The 11,352-nt window shown below is 35.5% G+C and overlaps 1 non-coding gene across 1 annotated transcript; it reads right to left on the reverse strand.

Moving 5' to 3' along the window:
- Window positions 1–10,322: 10,322 nt before the first annotated feature.
- Window positions 10,323–10,389, reverse strand: Smp_tRNA_00489_Gln_TTG.1.1. The gene has a single exon. It is a non-coding gene (tRNA).
- Window positions 10,390–11,352: the final 963 nt, after the last annotated feature.

Below are 11,352 nucleotides of genomic sequence, written 5' to 3' on the forward strand. Positions count from 1 at the left end.
TACATGTGTAGTTTCGATTTGAGAATCAGGATAAGCATGACGACATCAATACAATGTCAACACTGTTTACTAAAGTAGTCTGAATCTACAGTTACTATTCTCATCTGTTAGCGTTTTTAGCGAGTTGGTTTCTACGGATTGGGGTCGCTAACCCCATGCCCAACCCTCCTCCTTTACCCGGGCTTGGGACCGGCCAAAGGCCAAAGGAGAAGAGGAAGACCAAAGAACACATTACGCCGAAAAATGGAGACAGACATGAGAAAAATAAACAAAAATTGGATAGGACTAGAAAGGAAGGCCTAGGATAGAGTGGGTTGGAGAATGATGGTCGGCGGCCTATGCTATATTGAGAGTAACAGGCGTAAGTAAGTAAGTAAGTAACGATTTCGCATCAGAACTTCACGAAAATCTTGGAGTGAGTCACTGGTGAGTTGATTACAATGGTATTGTAGTGAACAAGAATAGGAGTGAGGATAATCGAGTGTATTAGACATGAAAATTACAGACTATCTCACTAAAATCTGACGAACATACAGTAAATAGTTAATTTGCAAAATAACAATCACTTGTCTCAATCCTCACTGTTCCTTCTGCAAATATCAGTTCATCTTCGCTGATTTAACTGTTCATACATTTTCATACCAATTGAGTTCCCTTACAGTTCTTTCCTTATCAATCTTCTAGTGAAATACATTCTATGCCTGACCATCACCATATACTACTTATGTGGCTATAAGTAACCCACACCACAGTATAATTGAAGTGATTTTGTAAGGATTGGTTTATGGACTTGAAGATTCTGGATCTGATGCCTTGTGAGTTCGTAAGTACTTACTGCTGAGGATTCTCATACTAGAACGAAACAGCTATCTAGTGTTTTCTGGTTTTCAATGGTATCCTGACAGATATTAATCTTTGATGAATACAACAAATAGATTAGTGTCCTTATTGAACCATGAAAATGATGTATAGTTGATTGGCCCTTTAAAAACAAAACTCCTTGGTAGTATGTATCACTGGCTCCACTGTAGTGAACAAAAACTTAGATGGGGTAAATTTATTGTTTTGATGCACAATTTCAGAGTGCACTAGTAAAATATGGAAATCATACATTAAATGATCTTATTTGCACATCTTCCTTCCGTTGTCATCGTAACCAATGGTTGGAGACTCTGTGTGACATGGCTCAGAATCGATCACAATGGCGTAAATGTATAAACTCTTTATCTTCCCTTAAACCTTGAGATTAAAATTGCTTCATATCTGTCTTTCTTCCTATACTATATCCTTATATACAACCTATCTTTTATATACTACCACCACTAAATTAACTACTTTTATGAATTAGGTGTTCATATTGTTGTGCTAACGAGGTATGGCAACTTGGACCGATGCATAAATGTGCCTGGTCCTACATTGTAGCTGACTGACTGACTGAGTGAATGTTGTTATTACAGTTGCTCTCTATTGCCCTTCCTTTTCTCTTCAATTCAATCTTCTGTTGACGGGCATTCCACTTCTAATTGGTGCTACATACTACTTATATCTGTAGGCATAAGTAGCGTACATCACACTACTACCACTTCAAGATATTATTTTCTTCAAATTGAGATTTTATTCACAAAACGGTCGGTATATTTATGAGAGACTGAAGAATAAATATGAATGGGTCAAATAATTTCCTAGTGAAGCAATATATTATTTGGTCAACATCAAAGGAATTTTATTGGTATGATGAACGGACTGAAGTGAGACATCACTGAAGACTAGGAAACACTGGACAACAATTTTGTTCTAGTATGAGGCTTCGCAAAGGTGCACACCCACAACCTCTCTACAGGGGATTGAAACCAAGACCTTAGATCTCGTTGCGAATGCTCGAAATTTAGACTACTGAGCCGGAATTCAGTAGTGTACAAGTTTAACTTCAATCAATTCGTAACATCATACAATCTTCTCCCATCGTTTTCAACAAATAAGCACCACACACCCGATACATTTGAACTACAATGATTACGGCTCGTCATCAGAAACAACCATTCAGTGATTCCTAGATTTAAATGTATGTCCAACATAGGTTATTTCGCGATATCAATAGCATTTAATAATCCTAATGACAACTCTATACTGATAACAATATGACCAAAAGAGGGTTATAAACTAATAGGAGTATTTAAAATTAAGACTTACAGTTAGAATTTTTGGTTAGCATTTAAAGTTAGAGGTGTCATTGTGATGAACGAGAACACAAATGGAGAAAATCGAGTGTATTTGAACACAAAATTACAGAATCACTTCACACTTCATTTGCAAAATGTTAATCAATCGTCTTACACTTCATTGTTCCTTCGTTTCCATACTAGTCATTCTCTGTTCTGGTTCTCCTTTCTTCGATCTTCTTAACCTTCTGCCTCCAGGTATTTCACTTTCGATTGATGATACATACTACTTATATCTGTCGACATCAGTAGAGTACGCCACATCATCAACTGACATCAGCTACAATCCCAAAATACCATCTAGCCATATGGATAAATAAATTCGCTCAAGAACCCAAGAGTCCCTAACTTAAATCTAACTAGTTCATCCATAAATTATAGACTCATCCAGTACTGCCTAAACAACTTAATCGTTGACCAAATCAAATTCCAATTGGTCTGATGAGTTCCGCCACATTTACTACAATAAAGTCTACAGAATCTCACATATATATACTTTTGTTGCCTGAAGTAATCACTCAGTAAATTTACAGTATATTGACTGATATTGGTTTGATAAAAATAATTTATCGTAAAAGTTTTGACAGTAATCCCTTGTATGTTGGTGATTGGTTTTGAGATGAATAATGTATATAGTTTGAGTGTAAATCTTCAATCTCTAAGGGTTAATAGATTCAGCAATGGGCTGTAGCGTATTGTAAACTGATTGAGATTTGAAAGCCTTTTGCTAGTCATACGACCTGAAAGTCCTGAATGGTAGCTAGAGTTGTATTATAGGTTTTCATTTCTAAGAAATGATAAACTATAAAGAGGCAGCTGCCAATGTCTATATCATCAAGGATCTCCAGACACAAAATATGATAATCAAACGGATACAGAGAAAGAGGTCTGTACATTTTTTAATCGATTTTGTCTACTAATCGCTGGTTTGAAAAAAAAGGTGATATCATACATCGGTCTATCTGTTTAATCATCTGCTATTCACTACATCACATCGGCTTGAAGGATGGCTACGTGTTCATAGAACACCCTCCAATCCTTTCAAAGCAAAAGAGGTGACTGTGTTATATGTATTAAGTATGTCTATTCACTACCTACTAAGATGTGGGATGATGACTAGAATGGAGAGGAATTATAACCAAAGAAGGCAAGATATGGTATCAGTCTGTGAAGCTCGTAATTCCTGATCTGATTAATATCGTTGAATTAACCATTTTTTTGGCTAGGGCCGGCACGTCATCCGTCATCTCTGGTCGAAAACGTTAGGTGATATAGTCCCAAATCAATAGAAGTAGTACATCTGTATTGACTCCTTGTTTTCGTCTGGGTGCATCACAGTTTTTAATGATTTAAGATTGATCGATCACTAGGTAGTCCCTGATATCACGATTGTCTAGTCCTTTAGTAATGATTCAATTCTATCGATTGGGTTGTAATTTGCTGGTAACTGATCTAAGTAACTCGACATCGCGTTCAATCTTTTGAGATTTTAGGTGATTAGAAGTAGTCACCAGGAAACCCTGCCTTACCTAGGCTTCGTGTTAGTTGACACTCGCCAGTATGGTGTACTTATACTCTTGAGGGAGTCGATGTTTCTTGAGAGATTCAAACATATATTCACTTACTTTTCAGTTTGAGATATTACCACTGAGCAAAACAGACCATGAGTGATTCCATGTAGGTCTGAGACACACCTACAGTTAATTAATCACTGAGTAGTAGTGACCAGTGTCATGTTGCTGATGTGTACCGACAAGCGCGAAAAGTAGATCACTTTACATCAAATCATAGCCCACACAGTATCAAGTCACTTAAATTACTGGCAATTGGGAAACTTTTTCTGTAAAGCTCTATTAGTGAACTACAATGATTAGACAAACACAATATTGATTACTACTGACTAGTCAATAAATGTACCAGTCGGTCCATTCGATGCAATTGGAAACCACGTTAGTGTTCCATGAATATCATTCATTTAATGAAGAGGGAATCACTTGACAACTGGTCATTATTTCCAGTTAAAAATCCACAAGAATTCACAATAACACGTACACAAACATAAAAATATCATATTCAGTTTATAATGGTTTTGGATTATCTCGTTGTTGATAGTTTTAACTGAAATTTTATCAGTCTCGATTGGCATATGTGAATAGTGAGTGGGATGTCTCGATATAGCCTTTATGACACGAGTTTTCATAGAATAAATTGAACATGGCTAGCGGTAAAATCCGAGAAGTGTATTTCGTCCTATTTGGGACTCATCAGCTGAATGTGTCTACATCTCATAGCTGATGTCCACTCAAGGAATCGAACCCATTAGCTAAGTGGATAACGAAAGGTAGTTGGTCTGAATCCCTGAGTAAATATTAATTGTGATATAATGGCACATCTAGCTAAAAAATACTTTGAAAAATCCAGAAAAAAGTGTTAAAACATCATTAACATTTAAAATTTATTATTGTTCTATCACGTTTTCACTGTTATCTACAAGTATCTGTCTAGTTCGACTCCATTTTGTTTATCAATTCTAAGCGTAGTACTTCAATTGAGATGGCTGGGACGTGTGTTACGTGTGCTCAACCATCGACTGCCCCGAAGTGCAATATTTTGTGGTGTAGGAATAGGTTGGAAGAAAGCTAGGGGTGGCCAGATCAAAACGTGGCACAAATCCATGAAGTCACTGACAATTGGACTGAGCCATGTTGGTAGGTGTAGACTACCTGATCGGGATTCGCGAGATGATAGCAATCGATGGTTAGAGACCTTGAATGACATGGCTCAAAATCGTTTACAATGGTGAAGGTGCATCCACTCTTTGTGTTCTACCAAATTCTAATCTTCTCAATTCTTCATGTCTCTATCTTTATTTCACAGGATTATAGTCATTGAATAACATCTTCAAACCCTAACCTTTCGGACTACTGCTTATACTTTTACTATTTCTACCACTATGGGATTTGAATCGACAAGTGTATCTCTGTGCTAATGTGGTATGGTAACTCGAACTGATGTACGTACGTACAAAGTTCTACATTGTAACTGACTGACTGACTGAAGCGCAGTACTACTTAAACATGAGTAAACTACTCATTTCTTATAAAACCTCTTAACGAGTTACAGATTATTTGTCAGTGAATTTGTTCTAATTTCAAAGTCTTCTATCTTAAATCTCATTGGTTTGTCAATACCGTTGATTTATGCTATCAGATGAATGCTAATTTCTATGAAGAACTAAACAAAGAAACCAACTTAATTGTACAATACTCTTTTGATTTTTAATAAGTCTCCAATTACTATTATTGAGGTTTCCAAATGAATCATAGTAAAAAGAAGGGGTTTTTGTGGAGATTTAGTATTTTCATGGTTGAAAGCGTGAGTCAATTGAAGCTAGACCACCATGGAAAACCTGGAAGCACTGGACGGCCGTTTCGTCTTATCATGGGACTCCTCAGCAGTGCGCATCCACGATTCCGCCTCACTAGACTCGAACCCTAGACCTACCAGTCTTGCACCAGAGCATTTAACCTCTAGACCACTGAGCTGGCCGGCATCCGTTGGTGTTTATGTGTAACTCAAGCCAATACATGAAGTTGAGGAACCGAGACTGGCAGGTCCTGGGTTCGGATCTCGCGAGGCGGGATCGTGGACGCGCACTGCTGAGGAGTCTCTCAATAGAACGAAACGGCCATCCAGTGCTTCCAGGTTTTCCCTGATGGTCTAACTTCAATGGACTCACGCTTTCAACTATGAAAAAAATATATGTGGTAAAATGTAATGACCTTGAATTACGTAACCATACTAGAAAGCTAAATTCTTGGCAACCAATAAGATAACAGCTAATATGGACGCGAAAATATGAATCTTTTTAAAAAAAAATATTATTGAGGTTATCCTTTATAAAAAGAATAAACATGGAATAAAAAAATAAAATTAGATAACCTTGTTATGAATTTAAAAAATAAAGAAGGCCGTGCTGCTATTAGATTATTAATTTTATGTCCGGTCTTTATCACGTGAATAATCCATCAATCGGGAACATGACTGGTCTAATCTTAACACTGTGCCAAATCAATGACATTCGACCAGTATGAGCAGTCCAGCATCCTTATTGGTCCCCTGTCCGCCTAGCCCTTCCATTTGAGTCCAGAACACCACTTGCAGCTTCTGATATACGAATCTATGTGAATCATTTATTTCAGGCGTACTTTGTTTACACACCAGACAAACAGACCACATCACACCATAAAATAGAAAATAACATTTGTACAAGATCAAGCCAAATGTGAATGTGAACGTGAGAGACAATAATCAATAAACGGAACATAATTTGGGAACAGTAATTCGTATAATAATAATCCATAAATCAAAATGAAGCTTATAATAAAATGAATATAGATATACACAATCTAATCACTCAATAGTTAAATAGTAAGAATATATATAGAATAATCGTCCATTAATAAGTTCCGGAAGTTACCCGTACTCATATCTTCACTAGGATGTAACAAACCTAAGCTCTCCTGAATAAGATATCAGCTTTTTTTTAAAAAAAAGGACCTATCGTGGATGCGCACTGCTGAGGAGTCTCACAATAGGACGAAACGGTCGTCGATTCGAACCCAGGACTGGTAGGTCCTCCAGTGCTTCCAAGTTTTCCATGGTGGTCTAGCTTCAATTGACTCATGATTCAATTATGAAAATACTGAAATCGCCACTAAACCCCTTCTGATTTAAAAAAATGAAAACATCATTGACGGTAATAATATTAAATAAATAACTAAAGGGAGGGGATGACAACAGTTGTCATGTTATATATTATATATAAAAGAATTTACACAAACTATACAAAGGATAATATAGAATTTTTTTTTGGCTTTTTGCAATACAAACAAACAAACATTAAATGTACTAATAATAATAATAATAGATTTATGCACTTACATCCATCTTAAATTAACCAATCAGATCTTAAATAAATAAAGGATATTTATTTAATTTTGAAGTATACAAATTAATCGATAAAATTAAGATGAACCAATCAAATTTGTTTATAAATAATGTGTGTGTGTTTGTATTATTTTATACTTACCACAGTAACTATCTGTAATAAATATATTTATTGTTTCTATGATATTACAAATGATTATTATGATTTTACATTCATTTCCTTAAAATTTTTATTATCAATAATTATGATACAATTTGCCTGACAATATCATTCGATTTGTTTTCCTTTAAAAACAACAAAAAAAATTTATCACCAAGGTAAAGAATTATTTTAGAGTGTGTGTGGAGGGGGGGGACATTCTGTAAGGAATAAAAAGTAGGCCAAGATCAATAATAATAATTCTATAACAAAAAAACTTGAATGAAAATCTATCTATCTCAATTATTATTATTATGATTATAAGTAATACTGTATATTTATGTCTGTCTGTCTATCTATCTATCTATCGATCGATCTATCTATCCATCCATCTATCCATCTATATATCTATCTAGCTAGCTAGCTATCTGTCTATCGACTTTTCAGCTCATATATATATGTCTCTTCTACTCAAAAGAAATTCATCATGTATATGTCCATGTATTTTTTTAAATGTCTGTCTATCTATCAATCTCTCTCTCTCTATATATATATATTGATAGGAACAATAATTAATGAAAAGATTTATTGATCGTTTCATTTTAAAACTAGTTATGGACAAATATATAGTGAAAGTTGTTTGTTTGTTTGTTTTGTTGTTGTTGTTGTTGTTGTTGTTGTATACTTGACTGAAATTACTATAAGCAAAGATGGGATAGTGGTTAGCAGTGGACCTACCAGTCTCAAGCCAGAGCACTTATAACGGATAGACCACTGAGCTAGTCGGAATCCAACGGTGTTAATGTCTAACTTTAACCAATCCACGAACTCTGAGCAACCGTTCACTAATTGTCTTCAGTGAGTTGATATCTTTACAACAGAGTCTCATAATAGGACGTAACGGCCGTCCAGTGCTTCCAGGTTTTCCATAGTGGTCTAGGTTCAATTGGTTCATGATTTTAACTATGAAAATACTAAATTCTCCACAAAACCCCTTCTGAAATAACTAACTATGTTGTTTACTATAAGCAAAGATGGATAGTGGTTAGCAGTGGAATCTAGGGTGTGTGTTTCATCCTATTATCGGACTTGCTAGCTGGATGTACCTGTATTATAGAGTTAATGTTCATTTGGGGTCTTAAACGCAATACTATTCGCTTCAAACACTATCATGTTATCCATTTAGTTATTAAGTTCTGATAGTCACTTGCTTGTGTAATGGGATGATGTTTTAATTCATTTTTCTATTGTTTGTTTGATTCTTCCCATTGATGTTTAGCACTGTAAATTGATCAGTTGATCTGTATGGATGTAAGAAGATCCAGTTGATGAGTTCAAAAATAGGATAAAACACACATTCTGAATTCCACTACTAACCACTATACATCTTTGCTTAGAATGCTTGTGAATTAAGGCAATATCGAGGCAGTCCTTAATGGATGCACATATGCCAACAAGAGACTGATCAATTGCAGTCCTAAATAACAATAGGAAGATTCGAGTAAACAACTCGTGATTCTTAAAAAAAACATTATTTCACTACAAATTATAGGGGTCGATTCTTGACTTTGACTATCTGTTAACTCATTGGCCCGTAGGAAATATGAATCATCCAAGGTTATTTCCAACATATCTCACGGCCACCTGTACGATATAATTTCAAATGGATTACCTCAATTCAGTGGGACGTCTAAAAAGGAAGTTATAATTCATTTACAAACAAGAAATTTCATCATACATACAGATAAACAAATATGAAGTGTTACTTCCTTTCATTGATAATTATGTCAAAGTCGAATAAATCCTACAACTCAGGAATATATGGAACTCAAAACAACTGTTTGTCAACCAATATCAAAGTCACAATCTTCAATACGTAGCGTAGCGTTAGACGACTGTTTTGTTGTAGTGAAGTACTTTCCTACAGTTTGTAAATTGGTATAGTGTGTTGTGATATTGTGAAACCATCATCCATTGTTATCGATGGTACCTTATTGTTTACTGATACTGTTGAAATTCATCAATAAAAGCTTATTAGTTGAAATTCTAGAACAATTCTTGAAGCCAGTCTTTAATTTTGATTGAGATCATGAATGGATCAATGTTATACCACCACTGAAAAACTGGAAACACTGAACGGCAATTTCGTCCTAGTATGGAACCACTGGGAAGTGTGAAGACACGATCCTGAATGCTGGACCCGAACCCAGCACCTTCGTACTCGTGCGCAAACACCTAATTTATAGACCATTGAACAGACATCCGACGAAGTTGATGTTTAATTTCAACCAATCTACGATATTGCACGACCGTCCATCCATTGTCTTCAATGAGTAACTACCTCACAACAGACACGGTTGAACTCCACTGGTCACGGCTTCTCACTAGAATTGCAGGAAATCCATCTTGAATCTAGTCACTAGTGAGCACATCAAACGTCCTTCCAGTATTTCCCAGTTTTCAAAGGTAGTCTAACATCTATCCATTCCTGATCTTGATCCAAACTCAACAATTTCAACAATCCTAGTCACTAGTGTCTATGTGTCTGAGATTCGATTAGGTGATCATTTCTTCTATAGTAAATAAAGTGGAAAATGAATTTATGTCCATTCATAAACCACTTTACTTATAGTAAACTAGTGGTTATCAGACTGCTTTTTATACGTAAATGGTTCACATGACTACAGATACTACAGTGGATTGTCTTCGCTTAGGAAAAATTTGAAAATAATTGAATATCTAACTAAGATACTGACATATATTTCATGTGTCAGTTCAACCCTCTGCTCAAAGATATTCAGAATGAATTATATAACTAAATAACATCTAAGTCAATTAATGTGAATCAATGGCAAAGCATATACAACAAAATGAATTATTTCTGAGTATTCAAATAATAAAGTGACATGTTAGTAATGATGGATAGTGGCTAGCAGTGGAATCCAGTTTGACGCGCCTTTCGTCCCATTTGGGACTCGTCAGACGAATGTACCTGCATTTCAGACTTGTTGATGTTCATCCTGGGACTCGAACCCAGTACCTTTCGCTTCAAACACCATCGTGTTATCCACTTAACTACTGAGTCCTGATAGCCACCTGCTTGTGCAATGGTATGAAGTTATATTCACTCGGGAAGATACAAGTAAACAACACCAAGTGAATAAAAGTGACATGTCTCTTTAAATTTCATTCGAAAATTATCTCATTTCTATACACTTTTATTCACTGATACATGCTCCTGATAATGACTTCTGAATCGCTCTCTAGTTAACGACAATTCTCTTGTACTTCAACCTTGAATAGCAGGAAGAAAGTAAGAAGTGAGAAATAAAGTCCAACTTCCAAGGCTGTTTTATGTACAAAAAGCAAAGGCATCTATAAGTTCAAATATAACCTTCATATATTATGAACGGTTTTTGGCATCAATAAATTTAATAACAAAATAGATAGCTATCTTCAATGTCTTTCGCTCGTACTATTACCGCGAACACGATTGCCAAATCTAGATACGCAAACTTATACGACCAACAAATGACTCATACACCTGAACAGACAGCCTGGAGTCCTTATCGGTCCTATTCCCGCTACCTCTGTTTGTAAAGTGCAGAAAACAAATCTCAACCTTCTCAATATGAATTGTGCATTTCAAACATACTTGGTTTATATACAAGCCAAACAGACTACATCACACTACAAAATAGTAAATAACATTTGTACAAGATCTAGCTAAACGCGACTGTGGTTGTGAATAGCTATTACTAATAAAATGAGAACATCTCAAAAATAGTAAATCGTATCATAATAGTCAGTAGGTCAAATAAAAGCTTCAGTCAGTCAGTCAGTTACAACGTAGAACTTCGTACGTACGTACATTAGCTCGAGTTACCATACCACATTAGCACTGACATACAGTTGTCGATTCACATCACATAATGGTAGAGGTAGTAAGAGTATAAGCAGTAATCCGAAAGGTTAGGGTTTGAAGATGTTATTGAAATAGTATAATCCTGTGAAATAAATTTGGAAAGAGAAGAAAGATAGAGA

This window comes from Schistosoma mansoni, chromosome 6 (assembly GCF_000237925.1).
Source record: "Schistosoma mansoni strain Puerto Rico chromosome 6, complete genome".
Taxonomy (NCBI): Eukaryota; Metazoa; Platyhelminthes; class Trematoda; order Strigeidida; family Schistosomatidae; genus Schistosoma; species Schistosoma mansoni.